Source organism: Monodelphis domestica, chromosome 4, assembly GCF_027887165.1.
Source record: "Monodelphis domestica isolate mMonDom1 chromosome 4, mMonDom1.pri, whole genome shotgun sequence".
NCBI classification, from domain to species: Eukaryota; Metazoa; Chordata; class Mammalia; order Didelphimorphia; family Didelphidae; genus Monodelphis; species Monodelphis domestica.
The window spans coordinates 179174489-179180488 of record NC_077230.1 but is presented as its reverse complement, the minus strand read 5'-3'; positions in this window follow the sequence as shown (position 1 = coordinate 179180488).

Sequence of the window (6000 nt, the reverse complement as noted above, 5' to 3'; positions counted from 1 at the left end):
GTCAGTCAACTTGCAAACTTGTAAGGGACAAGCCTTAACAAAAGAGGTGTGAGGTTTTAGTCTTCTCAGGTGTGAATTACTCAAAAGTTTAGTCTACTCAGGTGTGAATTAAGAATGGTCTATCCTTTGGAAAACATCTACTGTGATTGGTAGATGTGAGAACTTAGGGGAGGTGAAAATTCTCTTTAAAAGAAGTTCAGAAGCTGAGAGAAAAAAACTCTCTCCGAGGAAAACTCTCTCTGAGACCTCTCTCTGAGGAGGGCAGCCTGCCAAAGTGGAATTCAGCCTTGGAAGCTGAAGTGGAGCTCAGGAGATGAACTGGTGGGTCTCTCTGAACACTAAAATCTTGCTTGGGACAAATCTTGTGGTGAGTGGATTAAAGACTGACTGATCTCTCTCTTAGGGCTTGGGCCTAGGTTGGCCTAGGCTGGCCTGGAGTGGCCTAGCCCTTTTCTCATTGTTTCCTCTTACTCTCTCTCTCTCTCATTAATTCCTTATTTGTATTAATTAAAATCTCCATAAAAACCCAGCTGACTTGGATATATTTCATATTTGGGAAGTTTTCCCTGGAGACCACTTTATATTTGATTTAACTTGACAATGTCTTGAAACCATATTTTGATGGTCACAGTTTATGCCAACCACTCTTTTAAATGTTATAAAGGCCTCCTTCCTTCGCATTTTTTTTTTATGATTTCCCTGGATATCCTTGTCCTTTTGTTCTTCCAAACAAACTTTGTTATGTTTTTTTCTAATTCAGTAAAAAATGTTTTTTGGTAGTTCAATGGGTATGGCACTAAATCAATTAATTTTTGTAGGATGGTCACTTTTATTATATTAGCTTGTCCTATCCACGAGCAGTCGATTTTTCCCCAATTGTTTAGATCTAGTTTTAATTGTATGGAGAATGTTTTATAGTTGTGTTCATATAGTTTCTGTGTTTGTCTCAGCACATAGGTTCCTATGTATTTTATATTATCAAGGGTTATTTTAAATGGAATTTCTCTGTCTAATTCTTGCTGCTGAAATGTGTTGGAGATATATAGAAATGCTGATGAATTATGTGGGTTTATTTTGTATCCTGCAACTTTGCTAAAATTGTTGCTTGTTTTGACTAGCTTTTTGGTTGATTCTCTGGGGTTCTTTAAATATACTATCATATCATCTGCAAAGAGTGATAGCTTAGTCTCCTCATTGTCTATTTTACTCCTTCAATTTCTTTTTCTTCTCTAATTGCTACTGCTAGTGTTTCTAGTACAATGTTAAATAATAGAGGTGATAATGGGCATCCTTGTTTCACTCCTGATCTTATTGGGAAGACTTCTAGTTTGTCCCAATTGCAGATGATGTTTGCTGATGGTTTTAGATATATACTGTTTATTATTTTTATGAAAGGCCCTTCTCTTCCTATGCTTTCTAGTGTTTTCAATAGGAATGAGTGTTGTTTTTTGTCAAAGGCTTTTTCTGCATCTATTGAAATAATCATGTGATTTTTATCGGGTTGCTTGTTAATATGGTCAATTATGTGGATGGTTTCCCTAATATTGAACTATCCTTGCATTCCTGGTATGAATCCTACCTGGTCATATTCAATAACCCTCATGATCACTTGATGGAGTCTTTTTTCTAATATCTTATTTAAGATTTTTGTATCTATATTCATTAAGGAGATTGGTCTGTAGTTTTCTTTCTCTGTTTTTGACCTGCCTGGCTTTGGAATCAATACCATATTTGTGTCATAAAAGGAATTTGGTAGAACTTCTTCTTTGCTTATCCTGTCAAATAGTTTGTATAATATTGGGATTAGTTGTTCTTTGAATGTTTAATAGAATTAATTTGTGAATCCATCTGGACTTGGGGATTTTTTCTTAGGGAGGTCTTTTATGCCTTTTTCAATTTCTTTTTTCTGATATGGGGTTGTTTATATAGTCTTTTTCTTCCTCTGTTTGTCTAGGTAATTTATATTTTTGTAAATATTCATTCATATACCTAGATTGCCATATTTATTGCCATATAATTGGACATAATAATTTTTAATGATTACCTTAATTTCCTCTTCATTAGAGGTGAGATCTCCCTTTTCATTTTGGATACTGTCAGTTTGGTTTTCTTCTTTCCTTTTTTTAATTAGATTGACCAGTACTTTGTCTATTTCATTTGTGTTTTTCAAAGTACCAAGCTTCTAGTATTATTTATTAAGTTAATAGTTCTTTTAATTTCAATTTTATTAATTTCTCCTTTGATTTTTAGGATCTCTAATTTAGTCTTCATCTGAGGATTTTTAATTTGTTCACTTTCTAGTTTTTTAATTTGCATGCCCAATTCATTGACCTCTGCCCCCGCTAATTTGTTAATATATGAACTCAAAGACTTGAATTTCCCCCTGAGTACTGCTTTGGCTGCATCCCATAGGTTTTGAAATGATGTCTCATCGTTGTCATTTTCTTCAATGAAGTTATTAATTGTTTCTATGATTTGTTCTTTAACTAACAGATTTTGGAGAATCACATTGTTTAATTTCCAATTAATTTTTGATTTGCCTCTCCATGTACCCTCACTAATTATTATTTTCATTGAATTGTGATCTGAGAAAGTTGCATTCATTATTTCTGCTCCTTTGGTCTTGTTTGCAATGTTTTTATGTCCTGATTCATGTTCAATCTTTGTGAATGTACCATGTGCTGCTGAAAAGAAGGGTTTTTTTTTATCCTTTTTATCCCTATTTGTTTTTCTTCACATATCTACTAACTAATTTTTCTAGGATTTCATTCACTTCTCTTACCTCTTTCTCATTTATTTTTTGGTTTGATTTATCTAGTTCAGATAGAGGAAGGTTCAGGTCTCCCACTAGTATGGTTTTTCTATCTATCTCATCCTTGAGTTCCACTAGTTTCTCCTTTAGAATTTTGTATGCTATGCTATTTGGTGCATACATGTTGAGTACTGATATTTCCTCATTGTCTATGCTGCCTTTTATCTGGATGTAATTACCTTCCCAAACTCTTTTAACTAAATATATTCTTACTTTGACTTTTTCAGATATTATGACTGTGACTCCTTCCTTCTTTTTATCAGTTGATGCCCAATAGATATGGCTCTATCCTCTTACTTTGACCTTATGTGTATCTACCTTCCTCATGTGTGTTTCTTGTAGACAGCATATTGTAGGGTTTGGGATTCTAATCTACTCTGCTATTTGCTTGGGTTTTATGGGTGGTTTCATTCCATTCACATTCACAATTATGATTACAAGCTGTGTATTTTCCAGCATTCTGATATCTACTTCTAGTCCTTTTCTTCTTTCACTATTTCCTTCTACACCAATGTTTTGTTTTTAATCAGTCCCCCTAATCCCCACCCTAATTTTATTTCCCTTTCTACCCCTCTCCCTTCTTATTCCCCCCTTATTTTCTTTATAGTCTTTTTAAACTATCCCCCTACCTTCTCCCTCCCTTGTATTGCTTCCCTCCCAACCAGTCCATTTGTTACCCTTCTACTTCCCTACAGGGTGGAAATCAATTCTCTGCCCCAATGGATTGGATTGTTCTCCCCTCTTTGAGTCAATTTCAATGCATGTAAGAGTTGAGTATTTCCTATCTCCAATCTCTTTACCCTTCCAGTATACTGAGGTTCTCCCCCCTCCCGCCATGAGCTTCTTTGTGACATATAAATTTACCCCCTTTTGTTTCTTTTCCCATTTCTTTTAGTATTAACATTTTTAGCTCTAGTTGTATATATATATATATATACATACATACATATATATGTATATACATGTATATGTATTTATGCATACATATATCTATACACATATTTATGTCTTGGCATTTCATCCTATACAGTTTGTCACTGTTCCCTCTAAGTGTAATTCTTCTAGCTGCCCAGGTAATAATAACAATTTTAAGAGTTACCAATGACCTCTTTTCTTATAGGGATACATATCATTTTAACTTATTGGGTCTCTTAAAAAAAGTTTTGTTTGTTTTTGTTTTGTTTTGTTTTGTTTTGTTTTTCCTTTTTCCTTCTTTTTAAATTACCTTTTGATGATTCTCTTGAGTTCTGTGTTTGGGCATCAACTTTTCTGTTCAGGTCTGGTCTTTTCTTTACAAATGCTTGAAATTCTTCTATTTTTTTAAATGACCATACTCTCCCCTGTAAGAATATAGTCACTTTTGCTGGGTAGTTGATTCTTGGTTGTAGACCTAGTTCCCTTACTTTTCGGAATATTATATTCCATGGCTTTCAGTCCTTTGGTGTAGATGCAGCCAGATCCTGTGTTATCCTCACTGTGGTTCCATGGTATCTAAATGACTTCTACTTAGCAGCTTGTAATAATTTTTCCTTGGTCTGATAGTTCTTGAATTTGGCTATAACATTCCTGGGGGTTGTCAGTTGGGGATTAAGTACAGGAGGTGATCTGTGGATCCTTTCAATCTCCACTTTTCCCTCTTGTTCTAGAATTGTTTTAAAAAAATAAAAAAGAGGAAAGGGAAGGGATGTACCCCCAGGGAGGCTTGGGTATTTGATATTGAGAGGGGGGAAGAGAGGAGAACCTCCCCCTTCCCACAAAATGGGGTTCAGGGGAGGCAGCAGATGTAATAGGTTAGCTCAAGAGAGGAGAGGGGCTTTAAATATTTCCCCCCTTCTGCCTTCCCTCCTTAGCTAAAGCTGCTCTCCCCAATTTGCTCTTGTCCCTCTTGTCCCCCCTCCACTACTCAAGACCCGAAGGTCTCCCCTTGATCCGTTCACTCACACTTAACTTGGGGAACAGATAACTTTAATGTTGACTCAATCAGATAATACAAAAGGAATAATGGGTAGGGAAGAATGGGAAAATGAAAGTGGGAAAAGGATGTCTCTGTCTCTATCTAAACCCTTTTCCTCCCTCCTTGAGTTTGGGGGGAGGACTCAGGTCTTAGCAGTCTGAGCCCCCTGAGAGAAAGTCAGGTTGACTCATCCCTGTGCAACAGGAGTTGAGGTAAAGTCTGCTCAAGTTTCTCTTCAGAAGGTGCCTTCAATTGGGAAGTGTTGGGGGGAAGGATTTCCAGTCACCAGCAGGAAAAGCAGGTAACCCTCAGAAGAAAGTCTTTATCCACCTTCTCTCTTCAACTTCTCAAGATGGAGAGACCCTCACAGCTCTCCTAGCCAGAGTCCTCTCTCCTCTGGAAATTCACTCCTGAAGCCCCTCCCCTGTTGAGGTGATCAATTTCACCTACTCTTCAGTTTGGAATTTTTTCTCTAGTGCTAGCCATATCACAAATTCTCCATTTCCTGTTGTTTGCGTGGTGCCACCCTGGCCCACACCAGTTACTCATCTTCTATGTCTATTATAATATAGCTATGCTACTTATTGTTCCCATTTAACCTCCCCCTCCCAAAATAATAAATCTTGTCCTGATCTGTTTATTTTTACTAATCCAAATTCCTATCTTATGCTAAGACTGAGTTGTGGGAAGAGGGTACCAACAAAATTTGTACAATATAATGATTTCTTAATACAAAAGTCATTCCTATAGCAACTGATATAAAACTTAAATCTTAAGTAAAATTGAACTATCCTATGCCTTATATAATGCTAATTCCAATGTAACAATTCATAGCATTTATAGGTGTATATATATATATATATGTACATATATATGTATATATTAACTTGTACCTAAATGAAATCTGATTTATTCTGTCCCTATGTTACCTTTCTAGTTACAATATTCCCTTTTCCACCCTAAACTACTCTGTCCTTGTCTATTAATGGTCAATATTTTAATTCTCCTTTCTATCTAAATTACAGGAATAGATCATTATAATGATATATATATATGTATATATACATGTCTGCTATTTTTACACATTTAAATATTTCATATGTTATTATATATATATATATTCATATATATCTTCTGGTACTAGAGATCCATTTACAAATATACAATTTATGAGCTGTCCTTATTTATGGCACAGCCCCTAATGTCAATGTGAAATTTGTTCCTTTTCTAGTTA